At 49.0% G+C, this 23,727-nt stretch overlaps 1 protein-coding gene across 4 annotated transcripts in view; it reads right to left on the bottom strand.

Annotated features, from left to right (window-relative positions):
- Positions 1 to 23,727, bottom strand: part of PKNOX2 (PBX/knotted 1 homeobox 2) — a 265,040-nt gene that overhangs the window by 191,750 nt on the left and 49,563 nt on the right. For all 4 annotated transcript variants that reach the window (XM_029957419.1, XM_029957420.1, XM_029957413.1 and 1 more), the window contains exon 2: positions 1,677 to 1,746. The gene's annotated coding sequence lies outside the window, so the exon portion shown is untranslated. The remainder of the gene's footprint in view (positions 1 to 1,676; positions 1,747 to 23,727) is intronic.

Below are 23,727 nucleotides of genomic sequence, written 5' to 3' on the forward strand. Positions count from 1 at the left end.
GTCTGAATTCCTGACTCACAGAATATGTGCATAAAAAACACTGTTCGGACACTAAGTTTTGGGGTGACTTGTTCCACTGCCGTAGTAACTGGAACACCACCAGAATGAAACAGAATAGCTGCTGTTTCCCTCTCAAATCCAGCCTTCCCTGGTCTTCACTCAGACTCCTCAGCTGGCCCCAGTCCCTCTGAGCCTGCCCCTTCTCTTCCTTCCTCCTGCTCTTCCTTGTTCCTCAGAGCAGGTCCAGGAGCCTGTCCCTGCCAGGGGGCTTCCCCTGGATGTGTCTGGGAGGCGATGGGGAGTAAGTGCCCTCAGACACAGGGAGGGAATGTGCACACCTATTTCCCCCACACTCTCCGCTCTCATTAAGGTTCACGCTCAGCTTGCTTCTCTCCTACATGACTTGACTTATGAGGCCCCCTTAATCTCCCGAGCGAGGAGACAAGAGTCTCACCGAGGTCTATCTTCTCTGGTTCCCCTAGCCCCTGGCTGCTGCTTCTCCTACTTGGCTTTCCCGGAAGAGGATGGAGGGAGGCACCCTTCCCTGCACACCCCCAACCCGGGGCCAGGGGATCCGACCACTCCAGAGCCTGGGCTGTGGAGGAGGTGCCCTGGGAGCCGCAGCCCGTCAATCACTGAGGCGACCAGCACTGAATCGCAGGCCATTAGGCGGGAGGGCCGGCGCCCTGCTCACTCACCGGGCAGCCATCGGCAGGATGTTAGACGATCGCAAGGCGGCCATTCTTATGATTTATTCAAATACTCATTACAGTCAATCTATTTTTACACAGAGGTGAAGATGTGTGCTGATAACGGTTAATCATTTATAATTCCATGGACTGGTTGGAAGCCAATGTACTATCAAAGGCCCGGCAGCAGCCCAGCCTCCGGTAGCCCCAGGAGCAGGGTGGGGAAGCGGCAGAGCCCGGGGCATCCCAGCCTTCCGGCTGAGAACTGCAGAAGCCGAGACCAGGTTGAGGGTGCAATGGGGACACGGAGACACAGGCATCCCAGGCTGCCCCTCCAGAAGCTTACAGAGTCGCTGAGGGGCGCGCAGGGAGACGCAGGTCAGAGGGGAGGTTGGCATGTGAGCGCAGCAGAGCTTCAGGAGAGGGAGAAATCACTTCTAGCTGGACTGACTAAAGGAAGGTTTGTGGAGCAGCCTGGACTGAGGCTGGGTCCTGCAGGCAGGTAGACTTTGGCCAAGTGGGAGAGCCAAAATGAACCCGCAAGCATAAGCGGTGCTATCACTGCCGCCAGCTGCGTCTCCCTTCCCCTCCCCCACGCCTCCCTAGACATCAACCAGGTGTCAAAGCAAGTGGGGGCTCTCACTGCCTCGCCAGCTTAGCCCACGGATGATGGTGGCCGGGGTCTGGGTTGGCCTTGCAAACTCAAGAGTTTCCCTCTCCAACACAGTCATGACACACATAACACATCGGGTCCACCTTAATGCACAATCAATAAAGTCTAATTAAATAGGATGTCATATTACAGGGCTTCTTTGTCACATTCAGACCTAATCTAATTAGAAGTCCACTGTATTTTACGTTCTGACGAGCTCATTGTTGAGGATTTCTCTTGCACAATTGCATGACTGTTAAAGATGAAGTTCAGGGCCGGTCTTTAACCCATAACCTTATCGAGTCAGCCTGGAAACACCAATCAAAGTTACTTACAGTTCACAGTCCCTTTTCTGGTGAGCGGCATGGAGGACAGAAAGCCTCAGAATCCTGCTCCAGACTTCACCTGCCAATAAAAGAAAACGTTTTTTATAGATGTGTATGATTGGCTGGGAGTGAGAGCCAATGTGGGTCAAAGGTAAACTCGAGTCGGTCTGGTGCAGGAGCAGGGCAGGACTACAGCTCTCTTCCCACAGTGCTGAGTGGGAAACCTTTCTGAGCCAGGGACTCTTGGTGCAAAACGATCATTGTTTAGACAGCTAACCAGGACAGAGAGAGAGGATCACTCCCTCCTTACCTGCTTGGTGCCTCCATTTCTTGTGAGTTTCATTCCCTTCCCTATAGGAATCCCGGAGAAAAACAGGCTCATGGCTGTTGAGAGCCCTGAGCTGACCAAGGCAATAATCATTTACTGATGCCTCCTGTCTGATGGGAGACCCCATGCAGAGGGACAGAGCTGAACGGCCCTTGTGGAAGTCTGCAACCTACATGGGGAAGGCTGAGGAAAACTAGCAAGCCACAAAGCCCAGGCTGTTGTAGGATTATGGAAGGTCCTGATGGAGGAGAGAAATTTCAAGGAAAGGTGAAGAGTCCAGTTGGGTTAGATGGAGACAAATGATGAGGGCAGGACTGGAAAAATTAAAAATGTGACTGCTTTTAATTCTCTTTCTGGAAATAGAGCAACAACAAGAAAAACCCAGCACATGCTGATGAGGTGTCTGCTCTGTGACTGACGCTGGATAGGTGCGGCAGGAGTAAAATCCACGGGTGGGTCCTGCTATAAAAGTGCTGCGCCGTCATTGGGGCAATAAGATGTCTTATCATCAGATAAGACATGACCATATGTGTGCAGTACAGCTGGACTGTGTGATAGGGACGGTCTTTCTGTCTCCCCACAGAGAAATAAAGGTGGCGAGAGCTGAGGCACTCAAGGAGGTATTGCGGGTAGGGAGAACCCTCATGGGGTCTTGGAGTTTGGCAAGATTTGGCAGGCAGAAGGGAGAGAGAGGGTGTTCAAGGAAAGGGGAGCAATCTGAGAATGGATGGGAAGGGGACAGCATGGAGTGCCCTGGGACAAGGCAGAACTGGATTTGCCTGAGAGTGACCAAGGAGAGACCAATGCTGAGTAAGCCAGAGAGGGCCAAAGCACGTAAGGCTCTGAGTGTCAGGCAGAGAGGCAGGCTTGCGCTAGGAGCTGGTAGAGAGTCCCTGAACGTTGTTCAACAAGGAAATGACGTGAGGAAGAGGAACCACCCTGCCCAGACCACTTTAATATGTTCCCTTTAATTAAGACAGAGAGGCTTCTTGGAAGAGGTGGAATTTCAGATAGAAGACCCGGGCGTGGGCCATAGCGTGATGTGCTCATGGAAAGAAAATGTCCCTCCGGTTCAGGATGACCTTTGCGAGTCCTCTGGGGCTGTCTACTGACATCTGCACGACAAAGATGAGTGGCTCGAGGAGGCACCTCTGAGACAAGGACCGCGTCTTATGCATCTTTATGGCTCCAGAACCTTGCCGAGTGCCCACCAGCCATAGTTCTCTGGGCATGTCTGTTGAAATATTCATTAGCGGACCCTGTTTATTCCAAAAAGCGGGGAAAGAGAGCCTCTACTGGAGAAATGGACTCAGAAGTGTTAGAAACCTTTTAACAAGCAGAATGAATGGGCCAAAACTAAAAAGTCCAAGTTTTCCTCTACCAGGTTTTGTTTCTCACACCATTAACAGCGCAACAGCCATAAGTGAAGTATGACTGAAGATAAAGAAATATTGCCCACCATCCCCTCACCTGACCCATGAAATTGTTACATCCTACGTCCACCTGCAAATCCATTTTTATTTTTTACAGAATTGCAGAAAAAGATTGACAAGGATATAGTCACCAATACCACTCTCATATTCAAAAATCAATTGCAGAAACACCAAACAGGGTAACCTGGCTTTTAAAAAAAACCCAAAAACCAAAGATGTGGGTTATTTGAATTTAACATAGGTTCAGGATGATCCGAGTGTGGTATTGCTGCCAAAACCATTACCTGTAAACCTAGGTTCCATTACTAGCCATATGGTGTCCAACCGAGGGGTGAACCATCCCCTCACTTTGGACTTAGCAATCCATATTAATTTAAGATGCAGTTTTGACATTTCATTTAATACCTTTTTTAATTTTTAAAAAGTTTTTAATGCTTAGTTTTGAGAGAGAGAGAGAGAGAGGCAGAGTGCAAGCAGGGGAGGGGCAGAGAGAGAGGGAGACACAGAATCCAAAGCAGGCTCCAGGCTCCGAGCTGTCAGCACAGAGCCCGATGCGGGGCTTGAACTCACAAAACGTGAGATCATGACCTGAGCTGAAGTCTGACCCTTAACTGACTGAGCCACCCAGGCGCCCCCTGTTTTAATACCTTTGACAGTGAAGATGGGAGGTGAGCAAAGACGACCAGTGGCTCAAGCTCTGGAACCAGCCTGCACAGTTTTCTGTCCCAGCGCCACCACTTACTAGTGCATGGACAGGTTACTTAACTTCTCTGTGCCTCAGTTTTCCATCCATAAAATGGGGCTAAGAAGGGCTCTACCTCTGAGGTTAGTGTGAGGACTGAGTGATTTCATATCCTGCAAAATGCTTGGGACAGTGGCTCATACAGAATGAGCACTCCCTGAATGTTAGTTATTGTTGTTGCTATTTTGTTGTTGCTGTTTTCACTCCTAGGAGGCTGTGAGATAGAAGATATGAGGGAGGAAACCGGAGACGTGCCTTCATTTGTCCCTAAGATTACCTACCAATCCTTCTCCCACGTGGCGGTCCCCCAAATATTTGAAGAAACTATATGAAAGGACTGTGTTACTTTAGACAGGAGTTTGCTCTACGTTAGAGGAAGTCAACCTTCAGTTCAATATAAGAAAGAAGGCTCTAGCAAGGAGAACCATCCAAAAATGAGCTAGGCTTCCTCAGAAGGTAGTGAGCTCCCCAGTTCTGGAAGGAGAATCTGCACTGGGTAAGACTCCACAGCATGGTCTCCCACACTTGGCTTTACCCATCTATGAAAGGTTAAAAAGACATTAGGAGACTGACAGGGTTGACAAACTTACATATATAAATTTTTTAACATTTATTTATTTTTGAGAGACAGAAAGAGAGCATAAGCAGGGGAGGGGCAGAGAGAGAAGGAGATACAGATCCGAAGCAGACTCTAGGCTCGGAGCTGTTAGCACAGAGCCCGACATGGGGCTCGAACTCACAAACTGTGAGATCATGACCTGAGCTGAAATTGGACACTTAAACGACTGAGCCACCCAGGTGCCCCAAACCTATATATTGATGAAACATTAATATTGTCTTCATTTATCATTTCATAAAGTAATTCAATCCCAAAGTAAGGAGAGTAACAGGACCATTCTTTGAATTGAATAAATAGAAGCACCATGGAATGCATTCCCACTCTCCCTCTCTTTTTGCCTCTATCTCTTTGCTCTTCTCTCTCTCTCACACACACACACATGCACATGCACACATGTGTGCACACACATGTAAACATGTGACCTCTCCATGCTGTCCTTAGTTTTCACTCATGACCAGTGGAAAAGTCGGCTTTAACTGGCACTCATCCACAGACACGTGCTGGACAACCATCTATATGCCATGGATTTTAGGGCCTTCCAGAACCAGCAGTTGTGGTCCTGGCAGGTGAGTGGTCATGTCAAAAGCCTTCAAACAAGAAGCCGTGCAATAACAGAACTGGTATTTAAACTCAGACCTGTCTTGTTCACCATGAAAATAAAATGGAACTATAAATGAGATTGACCACTTATGTCTATAAATACGAGGAAACTTGCAAAATGGTCAATGAAAAAGGAATTGTTGGATGTTTGTCTGGGAAGGAGGCAGGGAGAGGGACAGGACAAAGCTTCCTACAGGAGGTAGCAGGTGCTCCAGGAGAGCTGAGCGGCTCCCAGAGAGCACGCCTGGGAAAGCTGGAAGGCTGAAAGGCTGGAGAGAGATGAACTTGGGGCTTAGCAATGGCGTGAGTCTAACACAGAGCACACCAGGCCCGGGGTGTTCACCAGACCTGGGTTCATGCCCTCACTATGTCATTGACTTACTGCGCAATCTTGGACAAGAAATTTCACCCCCTCCATGCCTCAGTTTCCCCATAGGGGTTAGACTACTAGATAATCCTTAAACCAAAATTCCATCTGACATCCATATGCCTCTGAGGTTGCCCAAACTAACCCTCTAGGGAGGGCTCTAAGTCTCGTGCTAAGGTACTTCAGTATATCACTCTGGTTAAGAGTAAAGATGTGGGAGTCAGATAGTTCTGGGTTCAAACCTGGGTCCATCATTAACCTAACTTTAATCTCTACACACCTCGATGTTCTCATGTTTAAAAGGTGAGAGGGGGGGTTAATAGTAAAATCTTTTTTTTTAAAAAGTTTTTTTAATGTTTATTTAGTTTTTGAGAGAGACTGCATGCAAGTAGGGATAAGGCAGAGAGAGAGGGAGACACAGAATCCAAAGCAGGTTTCAGGCTCCCAGTTGTCAAACCCACGAACATGAGATCATGACCTGAGCCTAAGTCGGCTGCTCAACCAACTGAGCCACTCAGGTGCCCCAGTAGTAGTATCATTAAATGAGATGATGCATTTAGAGCATTTTTGTGCAATGCTTGGAACACACTACTAATAATAAATGAGGGCCATTGTTCTTTTTAAGTGTTCTGAGGTAAGGGCAGGCAGCACCTGAATGGAAAAGGAGAACGAGAGGCCAGTCAAGAAGGTTGAGGACTTCTGCATTCATCCCACTGCCCGTGACAAGCTTTTCTGTTCTTGCCCCAGCCAGACCTTTGGGATTAGGACAGATTATGAGAACCCATTCTGGGGCACCAAGAGTCTCCCTGGGTGTTCTTCTCTGAAAGCAGATGAGCAAAACTTCCAAGAAAGACAAAACATGAAGAGACCATTCCAGAAGGTAAGGCCCTGAAGGACTACCCATCCATCCAGATGCTGTGTCCTGTGTCTCCCCGCTTCATTGCCAAGGCTCCTCTCTGTTCCACCCATGCTCCCCATCATCCTCGCTGTTCCACCCTTGCTCCCCCATCGTCCTCTCTGTTCCACCCATACTCCCTCCATCTTCCTCTCTGTTCCACCCGTCCTCCCCCCATTGTCCTCTGTTCCACCTGTGTTCCCCCATCATCCTCTCAGTTCCACCCGTGCTCCCCCATCATCCTCTCTGTTCCACCAATGCTCCCCCCATCATCCTCTTGTTCTACCCGTGCTCCACTCATCACTTGACAAGAGCTTACAATTATTTCCATTTGTTGAATGAGGTTGTCATTGATGGCCTGTAGGCCCTGACCACCAGGCTCTAAACTACATGATAATGAGGTGGCTGAGAAGTGATAAAATTACCTGGCACTAAATACTTGGCTCTGAGATGCATACCTCCCCACCCCCGCCCCTAGCACTGAGGGTCCTGCACAGCCTTTCTTGAAGCCTGGAAGAGCCAGTGCTAATTCCACACCTGTCTTCGGTCCCCTGGGCCACAGGGAGTTCTGGTCACCTGGGTGCAGAGGAAATGGAAAAGCTGCCTTGGTCACACTCCCTGGGCCTCTAATCTTGGGCCCGTACCTGTAAGTACGGGCATATAAAGCCCTCTAAGGAAGGCCAGCACTGGTGGGCTAATCCTAATGACTTGTCCATAGGGAAGGAACAGGAGGCACTCGTGAGCTGTCTACATGAGATGGGAGTGAGGTGTAGGCTCCCAGGGCCTCGGGGCCCTCTGCAGAGGCAAACGGACAGGACGGGAGCTATAGGACCTGCGCGCAGGGCAGCCTCCCGGCCCCGGGGACATCCTCTGAGGATCGCTGATTCTCCATCAGGAGTATCACCGCCTGTCTCCCCATGGTATCGTGATTGACCTGCCTCAGGCTTTCTCTGTCTTCCAGGACCCTAATTGGTCTCCTGGCCTCTAGCCTCGCCCCATTTTTGCCTGTATACCACCACCACTCGGCCTGGCATCTTTCCGGAACATAGATTTGATCATGGCCACTCCTCCTTAAAACCCTTCAATGATGCCTCATTGTCTGACAGACATTGCCAACTGGCAGCCCTTACATTGACTCTTGCCTGCCTGGCATTCTTATACATTCTGCCAACATCTAAAAAGTGCGAAATCTCACATTTTAGCAATCTGTATTTCTAACTTTTCTCCAAATATTGGGTGACCTAACAATGCTAATCCTGCATTTCCACATGGCAGTCACTGGATGATGCTGAGTCTTGGCCACCTCCTTTTATAGTTTTTTATTTATTATTTAGTTTCGAGAAAGACAGAGTGAGAGCAAGGGAAGGGCAGAGAGAGGGAGGGAGAATCTCAAGCTGGCTCCGGGCTGTCAGCGCAGAGCCTGACATGGGGCTCAAACTCATCAACAGTGAGATCATGACCTGGGCTGAAGTCAAGAATCGGTTGCTTAACCGACTGAGCCACCCAGGCGTCCCTCAGTCACCCCCTTATAATCACACGCAGGTCCTCCTGTTTCCCCTGAGAGAAGGTAGATGCCACCCTGGGAGTCTCTCCCATGACAGGACCAGACACCTAGAGGCTGACTTACTCTGCCTGCTGAAGCATTTCGGGTTCAAGGTGACAGCACAGGGGTGGGTGGCTCATTATGTTCTCGGCTGTGCTGTGCCAGCCAGAGGGTGGACGGCAGGATTCAGGAAAATACCAGTACTGCCAGGCAGGCTCGCCTAGTGTCCTTCCCTCTCACCTGGGTGGCTCCACTCCTGGCCTGGAGAGAGCCAGCAAAGGTCCTGGGGCGGGTCTTCCAGGAATGCCGAAGGCTAGGAGGCAGGTGCTGAAGAAGCCCCACCCCACTTTATTCCTTAGGCCCCACCCCTGGGTCCAGCCTCTCCCCACCCCAGCTCAGGAGCGGCTGTACCCCCTCCCTTTATTTCCATCCCACTGTTCCTATCAAAGCCCTAACAGCACATATTTTGTTAATTGTACAAACCTAATGGGGGAATGCATTGGCAAAAAAGGGTAATGGCCATCAGACCAGCAATAAAACAAAATTAATGGCCCATAGGAAGAAATCATGTCCACTTAATCCCGGCTCTGAAACTCTAATAGAATAATGGAATACCAACGGAGGGTTTTTTTTCTCTCTATGCAGATTGCTTACACCATGTTAATCACTTGCAAAGCAGGCCACATACCACTCTGGCTCACATGACCCTCCAGGGAAAGTAGCAGACCAGAAATATTTAGTGCAAGGCTCATTACGGCCATGCACCACCGCAGCGACACCTTCCCTCTCTCCCTCCTTCCCCCAGGTGACTCTGGGACAGCCAGAATGGGGTGTCATTGAGAGCCATGAAGTGTGGTGGGCCAGAAAGCAAGACACATAATACCTAATAATAGCAAACATTTATTGAGTGCTTACTATGTGCTAGATACAGGGCCAGCTACGCACTTTGCAGATACTGTATTGCTGTCTTTTCATCTTCTATTGCTGGCTGCGACGTCTCACAAGGTAGCTGCTGGCCACGTGTGGCTTTTTAAATTCAAATTCTAATTAATTAAAATCAAATAGAATGTAAAATTCAGGCTTCAGCCTCACCAGCCATATTTCACGGGCTCGGCAGCCACACGTGTCTGGTGGCTGTCGTCTGGAGGGTTCACATGGAGTCCATCATCGCAGAATGTTGCAGGAGACAGAGCTGCTCTAGAATACTGAGGTCATTTTACGTTGCTTATTTCACAGATTCGGAAGTCAAGGCGCAGAGAGGTGAGGTAAGCTGCCCGAGGTCATGCAGCTGAAATACAGCTGATGGGGTTCTAACCTTGCTCTATCTCGGTCTGGCTCCAGAATCCCCAGCCTATGCACTACTTGCTGGCAGAGCCAGAAGTCAAAGCGGCAGGAAAGTCTTTTGAGGGAAGTTAGCAGTCAAAAGGCTCTTCTGTGTTGTCTTCAGCCCCCACCCACTCCCTGCCGCCCCAGAGAGCAGACAGACCCCAGTGTTCCACTTGGGAGAGCCAGCGCTGGGGGTGTCTCCAACTGGGGAGGTCATCTGGACAGAGAAAGGACTTACACACTATCTAGCCCCACCTCCTTCAATGTATGAACGAAGAAACCAATGCACAGGAAAGTTAAGTGGCTGGCCGAAGGTCAAACAGAATTAGAACTACAATCCAGGTTTCCTGAGCGCCAGTCTCCAGTGGCCAAAGGAGAGGACGGAGCAATGCCTAGGCCTGAGTGCGGTCACAGGGGAGAGAGGAGGAGCGTGCTGGGCCAGGCTGGAAGAGGCTGGGATGAGTCTGAAGGTACTGGGCTCCGAGGAAAAGCAGGAAGAGAAAAAGGGTGGAGACAGTCGGACCTAGAAAATGTACCGGTTAAAAGCATGACATTGGGACGCTACTATCTCTTGGGAAAATAGTATACGGTATCTATTGTCATTGAGAATACACATTGACTGACTAATCAGCCCCAGTTTGAGAATGTATCCTACAGGGAAGAAGCAGCAGTGCACAAGGATAATGTGGCGGCATCTATTCTGGGGAAAAGTCTGAAGCAACTGAGATGTTGGATAACTCTCAGTACACCCACACTGTGAATACATGAGGGTATTGAAAAGAATGAGTTCAGGGGGCACCTGGGGGGCTCAGTCAGTTAAGCATCCAACTTCAGCTCAGATCATGATCTCACAGTCTATGGGTTCGAACCCCACATCAAGCTCTGGGCTGACAGCTCAGAGCCTGGAGCCTGCTTTGGATTCTGTGTCTCCCTCTCTCTCTGCCCCTCTCTTGCTCACACAGTCCCTCTCTCTCTCTCTCTCTCTCTCTCTCTCTCTCAAAAACAAAACATTAGAAAATAAATAAATAAATAAATGTTAACAAAATTAAAAAAAAGAAAAAAGAATGAGTTTGATGGACCTCGTTTGCCAGACCAGATGGCCATAATGTTCAACATAAGAAAAGTAAGTAGCAGAGGATGTATGTGGAGTGATTCCATGTTTACAAAAACAAGGAAAACTGTAGAATGAGTTGATCCCTTTGCATGTGTTTGTGTGAGCACGGGGGCAGCATGGAAAGGGCGGCCCAGGGTGTTCACACTGATGCTGACGGAGCACTGGAAATATCAGGATGAAGGCACGGCGTTTTTAGCACATCATAGCCTTGTTTCCAGTACAGGGAGCACCACCACTTCTGTAATTTTTGCAAAGAAACGTAATAAAGGAAGAGACAAATATTTGACAGAAAAAAAAACCAAAAAAGTCAGACTCCAGACCTGCCTCACTCACTAGCTTCAGGGCTTTGGCAAGTTCCCTAATCTCACTCCATCTTGATTTCTTTGCCCAGATAAGCATATCGTGTCATGAGATGGTGGAGAGACTGGTGGGAAAACGAGTTTATAGCTGCTCAGTAATTGGGGCCTTTCTATCAACGTTGAGGGAAAAATCTGCCTAGTCCACGGAGCTACTTCCTGGGCCACCTCTGCAGGGCGTCTGAGAGCCGCAGCCAGGGCTCCCGTTACACACTCAGAGCCCCTGTATTGCCATACAACCACTTACTTGTTTTCATTTTGTGTTATTTGTTTAGTTTGTTTATTTATTTTGAGGGAGACGATGGGGGAAGGGACAGACAGAGAGGGAGAGAGAGAATCCTAAGATCATGACCTGAGCCGAAGTCAGGCGCTTAACTGACTGAGCAACCCAGGCGCTCCTATCACAATTTTGAAAAATGTATGCCACCACTAACTTCTCTCAGTTTCAGGAAAAAAAAAAAAAAAGCCTGGGATGTTAAAGAGCAGGAAGAGGGGCAGCTGACAGCCCAGGTGAGGCTAAGGGAGCCCAGGGCAGACAAAGAGAGCAGGGAACCCCAAGTCTCTGAAGCCCAGCGGAGAGTGCACAAAGGGGAGGCTGCCAGGCAGAAAAGGACAGAGGCTTCCAGGCCAGTCTGCTGACAAGAACGGCAACGTTCTTGTGGAAACATCTGAGCTGGGGTGTTTCCAGAGTGCTGATACCGGACAAATGAGACACAATTTAGGGTAAAAAAAAAAAAAAAAGACAAAAAAGTGTTTTTAAACATGGGAAGTAGGAGGCAACTGGTAGAGAGTTGGGCCACTCTCTGGCTTGTAATGAAAGACAGCCCCACGGATCCATGGCAGGAGATCCCAAAGGGAAAGGGAATAAAGAGGGAGAACACGATGAGGGGTTCTGGGCCCTTCCCCGGATGCAGCCATGAGCAGCGTGGTGTATGGGAAAGTGTCTTAGGATTCAGGAGACAGTCCCGTCTTTGTGGCCCTTTGACCTCATGGGGTCTTTGACCCTGTCTGGTTCTCAGTTTCTTCATCTATTGAACTGAGTGTCTGGATCAGGGCAAGAAGAATCTTAGGTTTTTAGGGGTCCATAACCCCCTTGAGATTATATACAGAATGGTATTTGTGTGTACATTTTTCTACGGAGGGATTTATACATTTCTGCCAAGATTTCAAGGCTGTCCATGTCCCCAGAGAGGTTAAGAATCAGTGGAAGAGATATTCACTAAGCTCACATTAAGCTAGAAAGTTCTAAGCTTCCAAGAATTCTTGAACTAGACACCAGTAAATATTTAGGCCTCAAGTAAATCAAGATGTTTATTCCTGCTCTGCCTACAACACAGATATTGTAAAAACAAAGCGAAATAATAGTATGCTCTGAAAAGTTAAAATTATTTCTCTTGTGCAAGTAACTATGATGATCGTTACTGTTGGTGTTCTTCAGAAAGAAAGCATGGTTGTGCATAAAGGGGGCTTGATAAAGGGATGTGACGTGTACGGAAGGAGGGAAGGAAGGAGAGAAGTTTCCACTGGTGCCTGAGAAAGTGACAGGCAGGGGATGTGTCCGGGGAAAACATCACAGGCAGAGCACTATCTGGTCACCAGAGAGCAAGACGCAGACTGGAAACCTGCGGAATGACTAAGCCAGGGTCACCAGGGCAGAGTGGACCTTAGCCACAACGGGGGGTGCCTAGGCAGAAGGAGCTGGCCCAGAGGCAGTAGGAGAGCCCAGTGTCAGAACCATGCCTGGTAGGACCTGGATGGAACCTTAGAGATCATCCATCCCATCCTCCTGACTTCATGTCTGCAGAAACGGATTGAGAGAGGGATGAAATGTATCCACCCCAGTCCAGGATTGGAAGCTGACAGTCGCTCCCTTCATTCATTTACAAAATGTGTTTTGAGTGTCAGACACCTTTGCGAGGTTGGATATCAATATCGAACAACCAATCTAGCCCTCTCCCCTGAAGGAGTCCAAAGTCTAAAGAGAGAAACAGACAACAGTTGCTTGAGGGGTTAGGAAAAGCCCCTTGTTCCTTTCTCATCCCGCATGTTAAGTAGGTGGCCACAGAGGGTGGTCTGCCCCACTTCAGGCAGGCACATCGAGACAAGGGCAAACTGGAAGGTCAGCCTCTTCCCCCTCAGACCCATCCTGGAGGCAGTGGAAATAGTCACTCTAGAGTCCAAGCCAAGCCAACAACCACCTACATCTCAGAGAAGAGCGCCCACCACAGCAGCCATCAGAGGAGACTCTGTGTCTCTCCCAGGGAGAGGAAGCCATGCACTCCAGCAGCCGGCCACCGGCCCTGGCGAGCAGGCCTCTCCAAACAGTGCTTCAGTCATTGTTTCCTAATTCGCCCTGGGGGGGCTGGTCCTGAATATTGTTTCATAAATAACTGAACAGGGCTCCAGCTTGTTGGACTGAGGTTAGGCAGATGTGCACAGCACAGGCTGATGACGAGGGAATTTGGCTGCGCTGAATGGTTCTGGGATGCTGATTCTCTGTGGACCAGTGGCTCAGTGGAGAAGGCAACCAGTCTGTGGCTGGTGTCCCCACCTGGATCCCCGGATCACAGCGGGGATGCTGAGAGAGCATTTGTTTCCAATTGTTCCCAGCCACTAATTTGGCTCCAGGGTGTAACACCAATCTGAGAACAAACGGAGTAGGAAAACTGTGCCTTTCCTAAAGGAGCCAAATTTCACCATCAACAGTGGAGGAGGGGGGGAGAATTCCTGAGTTCCTGAGTTCACTGCACCTGCCCGGCGGCCCCCTGGAGCCAGGGCTGGCCGCTTCCCTCTCCAGCCCCGAGTCACCCGGCCCGCACTGCCATCTGCCGTGCCTCACCTGCTCATTGCTCCTCCGAGGTGCCTCCAGCAGAGGACAGATTACTCTGACGGCGGGGAGATAAAATGGGATCCCTTGCTAGCAGTAACTACCCAGAACAATCTCTCTCCTGAGCAGCTGACTCTCCACCTGGCACCTGCCAGCCGAAGAGCTGACGGGTGGCAGAGGCTGGAGTAGGCAAGCGTCCGCAAGCGTGGAGGGGACCATGGGGGCCTTCTCCAGGCGGGGCTTGCTCAGAGTCGGCAAGTGGGGCTGCAGGAAGGTGGGCCGGGCCACCCCTCGGCAGAAGCCACGACAGCAGCAGTGTTCTGGCAGAGTGAAGACCTCCAAGGGCCAAGGGGACCTCGGAGCTGGTGAGGCAGGCCACGGCAGATGCTTTCTCAAGAGTGACGGGCGACATCCCCAGTAAACCAGAGGCCCCTCTTATAGTTCAGTTGCCTTCTGGTGGCTTAAAGTACCGGAGTCAGAGAACTTTCCCTGTGACCCTCTTGAAAGCAAACCAGTAAATCAAATGCTTTGACCCACCTCGCCACTGTCTTCTCAGCGTCCTAGCAGACAGGCCACAGTTTCTCGGACAAAAAGGCCTCCCTTACCAGCCTGTGAGTGCGCTAGTCAGTAACCTCATAAATCCAACATGGAATAAAAGTACTGGAAAGAAAACAACTTTTAAAAAAGTCTCTGAGGCATCGAAGTACGTGTCACAAAATCTTCCCACTAAAGTTTATGAACCTTCCACGCAAGGGAAACTCCCGACTCTTACTTCGAGCTGCTTCTGACGGATTCCACACAAGCTCCTAACAGGGCCAGTTATCTGGCATCTGAGGCTCAGGCCAGGAAGCAATAAAAGAGGAGGAGCACGGAGGGAACGGAGGGTTGACCGAGGAGAGCACCGAGTGGCAAACTCGCGAGTTTGGATGTTGTTTTGAGGCTTGTTCAGAAGCTGCCTGTGCGCATTCATTTGCTCAAAAGGCAGGGACTCCTGTGGACGCCGGGGAGTCAAGCAAGAGGAAGGTAGGGACCTTGTTTGATAATAACACACACATGCACTCATGCACATCAGAAGCATCTATTTATTGCACACGAGGTGCTCAATAGATACACATTGTACAGATATTAGAAAAGGCACCTGGAATGAGGAAGGGCAAGCCAGTCAGACGGTCCCTTGACCCAATCCCTAGCGACTCACGGGAGACCTTTGGGGGAGTGGCTGGAACCCTTCAGGAGTCCATGAAAAATATCATCGTACCAAAACTTTAAACTGCTCCACCGAGAAAAATACAAAGACATCACAGAATCAGGCCTGAAAAAGTGTGGACCAGATTGTCCAGTCCAGTGACGAAATGAACAGTGTGGAACCACCAGTGTTGGATGTTTCCAGCTCTGGAATAGCACCCTGGTTTTACTGAAGGACAGACCCACTCTGCCAGCCTGATTTCTCTCTTTTTCTCCAAAGCTTTGGAAGGCAGGATTTAGGTCTCTGCTCCCAGCCCTTCAGCTGCTGGGCTGGGGGGACAGGGCACTGTCATCATTTTGGGGAAAGAAAGTCTTTATGAGACTCATAAGGGATGGTGGGGGAGGGGCTAGGATTCTGACAATCTGTCCTGAAGAATTCAGGTTAATAATTTATATACGCATTAAAAAAAAAACCTTCTGAAACAAATTGCATACAAATTGTGTGACATTTGAAGGAAATTTGCCAATGTTGCTCAGTGAAGCGTAATAAATATATGCAGCCCATAATAATAAGTTACTTAAACTCGGGGCACTAAATGATTTATTAATTGTCTCCTAATCCTTTCCAGCTCCAACTAAAACCAAGAGCGTGGCCATATTTCACATACCAGCTCATAATGCCTCTAACACCAAACAGCGTGGCTGCCATTTAGCTATTCAGTCCGTTTTTCATTCTGGCCCCAAACTCCACAGACGGGCTTGCAGGAGGACCCACAGCTGAGCGGACTGCTGTTGTCAGCAAATGGGTGGAGACACCCCAAACACATCCCATCCCACTGCACTCCTCACGTGAATGTCGCATCAAGCACGTTCATGTTGCCTAGAGTTCCCTTCCTCTGCATTCAACTTCTCCCACTGCCATCCCTGCCACGGCGCCCATGGGGAGACATTAATCCTGGGAGAACAGGCCGTTGTCTCCTGGGATGCCCTAGTGCCAGGCTCATAGCCCCAGAGTCCTCTCCAGCAGCAGATGGTGAGCCAAAAAGAATTAGAACGGAGATGGGAAACAGAACACAGAGATCTGCCCTTTCTCTAGGACACACTGACCCAGCGGGGAATGCGGGGTGTCTGCTGCCATGCCCACTCACTGGGCCTCCTCCCTAGTGCTCCAGACATTAGCCTCTTCTCCCTGGAAGACTTCATGCTCAGGATGTTGCCCAGAGCTGCCTACAGACCCCACCCTATCTCGGGACTCATACCCTGTGTCTGGTAGGCGGGAGCATCACCAGCAAACTAGAAATCTGGTGCCAGACATATGGCCTGTGGATGGATGGAGAAATGGGATAAGGAAGGGTCCCAGGAACTGAGTGTCTGAGTCAGAGGGGAAAGGATACTCCAAACCTCCTTGCTTCCCCCAACATGCTGCTCTCTAGTCTTCTCATCTTAGAACAATGCCACCTCCCACTAGCTACCCCCATCTGGGGGCCACCTTGGATTCTGCTTCTGCTCTCACTCCCACACCCAACCAGGGGGATTCTACTGCTAAAAAACATTACTCAAATCAGGGTGCTTGGATGGCTTGATCTGTTGGGCGTCCAACTCTTAATTTCACTCAGGCCATGATCTCATGGTTTGTGAATTTAAGCTCCATGTCAGGCTCTTTCCTGATAGTGTGGAGCCTGCTTGGAATTATCTGACTCCCTTTCTCTCTGCCCCTCCCATTCCCATTCTCATTCTCATTCTCATTCTCATTCTCATTCTCTCTCTCCCTCTCTCTTTCTCTCTCTTTCAAAAATAAATAAACTTTATAAAAAATATTTTTCAAATCTATCCCTTTCCATCTCTACTACCACTGTATAATTCAGAGTTCAAGGCTGCAATTCAGCAGCTCTTTCTAGATGTTTTGTGGGATTTGCATAGTGCTCCTGGCTTTCCTTTGTTTTGTTGTTTTGTTTTTAAAAAGGTAAGATGTGAGGCACCTGGGTGGCTCAGTCAGTTAAGCGTCTGCTTTTGGCTCAGGTCATGATCTCACAATTTGTGGATCTGAACCCTGTGTGGGGCTCTGTGCTGACAGTTCAGTGCCTGTAGCTTGCTTCCGATTCTGTGTCTCCCTCTTCTTCTGCCCGTCCCTGGCTTGTGCTCTGTCTCTCTCAAAAATAAATAAACATAAAAAAATTTATTTTTTTCTGTTTTTTTAGAACACAATTTATTGTTAAATTGGTTTCCATACAATATCCAGTGCTCATCCCAACAAGAGCCCTCCTCAATGCCCATCACCCACTTTCCCCTCTCTCCACCCCCATCCACCCTCAGTTTGCTCTCTGTATTTGAGAGTCTCTTATGGTTTGCCTCCCTACCTCTCTGTTTATAAATTTTTCCCCCTTCCCTCCCCCTATGGTCTTCTGTTAAGTTTCTCAGGATCCACATATGAGTGAAAACATATGGTATCTGTCTTTCTCTGACTGACTTACTTCACTTAGCATAATACCCCCAGTTCCATCCACATTGCTGCAAATGACAGGATTTCATTCTTTCTCATTGCCAAGTACTATTCCATTGTATATATGAACCACATCTTCTTTATCCATTCATCAGGATGGAAATATAAAAAAAAAAATTTAAGGTAATATGTAACATGGTTCAAAAATCAAAAGGCATATGAAATATCTCCCTCCTATTCCTGTCCCCCACTTTTCCAAGTGAACACAAATATAGATTCGTGGGATCCCCTTTTATGTACACTTTTCTGCACCTTGGTGGATTTTTTTCTTTTCACCCTTAAAATATTTTTTGAGATCTTTCCATATCAGTACAGAGTCCTCATTCATCTTTTTATTTATAATTAATTAATTAATTAATTAATTTTGAGAGAGTGAGTGGAGGAGGGACAGAGAGAGAGGGAGAAAATCCTAAGCAGACTCCATGCCCATGGTGAAGCCTGATGTGGGGCTTGATCTCATGACTGTGAGGTCATGACCTGAGTCAAAATCAAAAGTCAGATGCTTAAATTTATTTATTTTTAATGTTTTTTATTTATTTTTGAGAGACAGAGAGAGACAATGCCAGCAGGGGAGGGTCAGAGAGAGAGGGAGACACAGAATCTGAAGCAGGCTCCAGGCTCTGAGCTAGCTGTCAGCACAGAGCCCGATGCAGGGCTCAAATCCATGAACAGTGAGATCATGACCTGAGCCAAAACCAGCCATTTAACCGACTGAGCCACCCAGGCGCCCCTAGAGTCAGACACTTAAACAAATGAGCCACCCAGGCACCCTATTTTATTTCTTAAGTAAGCACTACTCCCAACGTGGGGCTTGAACTGCCAATCCCAAGATCAAGAGCTGCGTGCTCTACCCACTGAGCCAGCTAGGCACCCCCTCTTTCCTATTTTTATTTTTATGTTTAATTGTTTATTTATTGTAAGAGGGGAGAAGGGCCAGAGAGAAAGAAGGTGATACAGGGTCTGAAGCAGGCTCTGCACTGATAACAGAGTGCCTGGTGCAGGGCTTTCACTCATGAATTATGAGATCATGACCTAAGCCAAAGTCAGACACTTAACTTACGGAGTCACCTTGGCACCCCTCTTTTCTCTTTTTAAATGTGTAGTGTTCCAGGGGCACCTGGGTGGCTCAGTCACTTAAATGTCCAACCTTTGACTTTGGCTCAAGTCATGATCTCATGGTGCGAGGATCGAGCCCTGCATTGGGCTACTGACAGTGTGGAGGCTGCTTGGGATTTTCTCTCTCCTCTCTCTCTCTCTCTCTCTGCCCCTCCACTGCTCTCACTCAGTCCCTGTTTCTCTCAAAATCAATAAACTTAAAAAAAATACATGTGTATTATTCCATTGTCAGAATATTACGTAATTTAATCCCAACTGATGGCCATTTGGGTTCATTCCAGTCTTTTGCTATTACAAAGAATGCAGCAAAGAATAAATGTTCATGTATGTTGTTTCACATATGATCAAGCATATCTTTAGGATCAATTCCCTAGTATGAAACTGGTGGGTCAAAAGGCATAGGATTTATACTTTTGATAGATATTGCCAAACTTTCCTATAAAGGGTTATACTGATTTACACAATAAGACAGCCTGTTTCCCCAGAAACAGCTTTGCCAATACAGTGTGACAGACTTTTGGGATTTTTGCCCATTTAAAAGATGAATGGATAATGTTGTCTCAGGATAGTTTTAATTTGCATTTCTTTTTACATGTAAGATTGAACATCTTTCCTCTGTTAAGAGCCATTTGTATTTTCTTTTCTGTGAATAGTCTGTTCAAATTCTTTGCCCATCTTTTTCTATTGGGTTGTATTTTATTATTGTTGATTTTCAGGAACTCTTTGTATATTACAGAGAATAGCCTTGTGATGTGATTTGCAATTTTCCCCCTAGTTTGTCATTTGTCTCTTGACTTTGCTTAAAATATTTTGCCTGTGTGTTAAGAAAATTTTAATGTGAATTCCAACAGGCCTGGAGCATTCATGATCCCATCTGCCATGACCTCCATCACCCTTCAGTTTTACAAATGACTTGCTTTACTGTTTTTAATTGCCTAGTCATTGGTGTTCTACTGATGCGTGGAACTGCTACCACCACTGTATGACACAGAGGAAAGCTCGTCTGAAAACAGAGCTGACATCCAGAGGATGACAGAGAATCTGAGTGCTTGCTGATGTCACTGAGCCACTGAATTTTTCCAACCCTCAAGCATTCCTAGTTCTGGGCTTCATAATATGTAAGAAAAATAATTTCTCACTGTTTAAGCCACTTTGGGTTGGATTTGCTGCTACTGGCAGCCAAAGGCATTCTAACTGAAACATATCTTGAATGTGCTTGTGAAAGTCTGGTTCGTTCCAATCCATCCCACTGGTGCTGAGGCCAGTTTCTAGAAAATAAATCTGACAACACCACTCCCCCATTTCAATACATTCCATAGTTCCCCATCACCTTCGAAATATAACTACAAAATAGAATCCAAGAGCCTCAGCACTCAGTTTGGCCGTGCCCACTCCCCTCCTTGCTCCCGCTGTTTCACACTTGCCTGTTGTTGCTCACCCCGTCCCTGATCACTGGAGGGAGGGCCCTTTCCCTCCTTCTCCTGGGTCTTCACACCATCGTCTCCTCCAGGCAAAGTTCAGACCAAGTCCCCATCCCTACCCCCACCCTTTCCAGTGCTTTCCTCCATGGTTGCATTAACCTCATTGTCTATACATCCTTTTTGCATGCCTGAGCCCCCACCCTGCTCACTTCTTTATGATTCCTTGGAAGCAGGGGCAATATCTTGCTCATTTCTCCAGCCCTGATGCCTAGCTTGAGACCCAGTGCATGGTAGATACACACGTGCAGTGTTTGCAAACCTGAGTGGAGCTTTCCACACTCATCTTGTGTCCCCACAGACATCCCCTCAGACTTCTCCCAGCCCAAGTCCTCAAAACCAAGGCCTTGCTACCCATGTCCGTGTCACTTTATAGAGAAGCAGGAAGAAATGTGCCATCCAAATGGGCTTGCTCTAAGAAGGGAAGCAGATGACCTATTAAATCACCAGATTAAACAGCGCCATTTGCCCAAGCATGGGCTCCCTGCCAGTATCCCCGATGTTGTAGCAAATCACCTAGTGCAACAGAAAGCCAGGGTTAGGAGGTGTGTTCACTGCCACTTAACCAACTGTGTGAACTCAGAGAAGTTACTTAAGCCCTCGGTGCCTTGGCCTTCTTATTCAGGCAAAAGGGTTGACTGGGTGAGAAGAGTATGAGTGTCTCAGAGACAATGCCCAGTCAACAACAGCCATGTTGTTTCCTCCCTTCCAGCCGAAACCAGCCCCTAGAAAAAGGGCACAAAGCCCACGTAGAGCACACCCCAGACACTTCGCCAAGGCAGGCCTCCTTTACAGGTCAGACACCAAGATGGCGACTGCACGGCAGAAATACACTCATGGGAACAGGGCAAGGAGAGGGCTGGCATCAGCGAGCACCCCCTGCGTGCCAGCCTGGGCTACACAGTGTGCACCCATCCCCAAGCACATGCGTCAGAGAAAACCTGCAAGGTAATACTTTCAGTCCACTTCTAGAGAGAGCAGAGCGAGGCTGGCCCGGTGGGTCCATGTCATGAACCCAAGTAATTGGGGGAGTCAGGGTCTGAACTCAACTCCCTCTGGCTACCATCCCTGAGTTCCTTTTACTCCTTTGTGTTACATCCAGACCACATGGAATGAGGCTGGCCTAACATATCCTGGACTTGTGTTCCTGATGATAAAACTGGAGGGGGTGACCAGGGAGGAGTGAGAGAGGAGGGAGGTCCAGGGGTGAGGGGAAGGGGGGAAATGGAGGAGTGAAGAGAGAAGCTCCTAGAAAAGATTTCTCTCCTATCCCTAGCATGACCCCAGATGGGGGGGCCTATGGCTATGTGTGCGCGTATGCATGGCTGTGTGCATGTGTATGAGCATATGCGTGTGACATGTGTCCATATGGCTCTGTGCGCACGTGCATGTACATGGGTATGTGTGTGTGCGTGTGGAGGAGGGGAGGACAGCTTGCACACACTGGCTTCCCACCCACTTCCATACACACTCACATGCTGGCCGTGTCGAGCCTAAACACGCCCCATGTGAACTCTGCATGTGGTCAACAGTGGGAGACGTCATCTATTAACTGCTGCAGGCGGCTCCAACTGGCCACGTGACATCAGCGTTGCTGGTGCTGTGGTTATTAGTCCACAACTGACCCAGCACGGCTGCCTAAGGGGACAGCTCAGGGAAGAAGGGAGGGCAGAGGTGCCTTCTCTAATTCAGTCAGGCTTCCCTAGATAGACCTTCCCATGTCCGGACACACCACGGTCCCTCTAGTTGAAGAGAGAACTCTGGGCCACTTCTGTCTATGTCTCTCAGTTTTCAGAGACTTTTAGAGCACAGGGGAGACACACACACCTTCCCAAGCCAGCAGTCCACAGCAGCAGCCTGGGCATCTGGCTGGAGAAGGGGTGGGGAAGGAAGGGGAAGGGAGAGGAAGCAGGCTTGGCTCCCAGCCCACACTCTCAGGCCTCCTCAGCACCCATCAGGACTCACCCTCTACCAGCCCTGCTCTGGGTTTCTCTCTCCTCCTGCATCTCCTTCCATCAAGTGCTGTCTATGGTGAAGAGGAATGGGGCCCACGGTGGGGTCATTGCCGCCTGTCAGGAACAGGCAGGATCGAAGCCACATCTCACTCCCCGTCCCTGCCTAATCCCTCTGGCTACCTGCCCCTCCGAAGTCCTCTGAGCTCTGCCGGATGGCAGCCACCGCAGAGGATTTTCTCCCTAAGCAGGACAAAAGAAGACACAGAGTCAAAAAAAGAATCTTATGGGGCCTGGATGCAATACAAATTCTTACCCTTTCCCTGGACTCCAGAGAGAAAAAGAAACCGTAGCCTTATACTTACTTAACACAAAAACATCTCAGCGTCTGGGGAAAACCTCATTCTCTGTGTTCCCTAAAACTTGGGAGCCCCCAGTGTCCCCAAACCCAGGGGACCAACTCAAGTTAGCAGCAAAGACTACCTGGAACATCCCTTCTTTAACCATGCCTTTGCTTCTTTGCAAAACAAGATGCAGAAACCAAACAACTGAGCCTGGTGTGTGACTGCCTAGGCCTGGGGAGAAAGAAGAAACACACACACACACACAGACACACACAATATGCATTATGATAATTATCCAACCTCCCTGTGGCATTGTGGTGTCTTCAAAGATCCTTTCACGTCCACCCTCTGGTTTTCGTGAGTTACAACGTCCTGGAGAACAGAAGTTTACATCCTGGCTCAGACCCTGGTTTCCTAACCGAAAGACCTTGGACAAGTTATGTCCATTTTACAGGTGAGAAAAATGAGGCCCAGAGGGATCAGGATCTGCCTGAGTCATAGAATTGCATCACTCACTGTGATGCGTCAATCAAGGTCCCACCCATGGCCACAGCTCTCTGTGCTGCCCCTTAGCTTTTCTTTTACCTATTCTATCCTTGGTTAGAAAATTGATTATTACTGTGCTCACTCCCAAGCCTTGTCTTCCAGGTGCAAGAAAAATGGTCCCCTGGTAACTGATATTTGGATCATCTGAGAGCCTCCTGGCTGCTCCAGAAGACACGGCCTTCCCCTTCCAGGGCTTGGTAAGGCTGCCAAAACAAGGGGAGAAAGCTTCCAACAAAAGTTTGTTTTCATGGAGATTTTATTTCCTTCACTGAGGCCCTCCCACCACAGATTTCTCTTTGTTGAAACTTGCGTTCAGAAGTCACCAGATACACAGCCCCTGACCCTCTGAGCCCTTGAGGGATCTCACGCCTTGATCTCCCCTCCCAGGCCGGCTGGCTGCCTGCTCCCCTGACGGCTCCCACTCAAAAGGCCCTTTGAGCCACTCTGGAGAGAGAGGGGCTCTTGGAGTGGACAGGGGCTTCACTGGGATGAGCCCTCCACATCAAAGGGCGAGGGACTAGGGGGGGCAGCACGTGCACGTGTCTCTGAGGACAGGCGAGGGAATGAGGGCCCCAACCGCATCCCTGCATCCCTTCGGCGGAGGTTGTGTTCTACATCTGGGAGGCTGTTAACTGGGGCTCAGACGGCAGGACAGCAGGACGCAGGTCTCCCAGGCCGTCCCCAGGGCTTGGCTCAGCTAGCACAGAGGCAGGGCCAGCCCAGGCACAACTTGGAAGGGGATAAAATCTATCTTAGGTGGACAAGGCTTTCCTTTTTGCCCTTTTCAGG

This window comes from Suricata suricatta, chromosome 11 (assembly GCF_006229205.1).
Source record: "Suricata suricatta isolate VVHF042 chromosome 11, meerkat_22Aug2017_6uvM2_HiC, whole genome shotgun sequence".
In the NCBI taxonomy this organism is placed as follows: Eukaryota; Metazoa; Chordata; class Mammalia; order Carnivora; family Herpestidae; genus Suricata; species Suricata suricatta.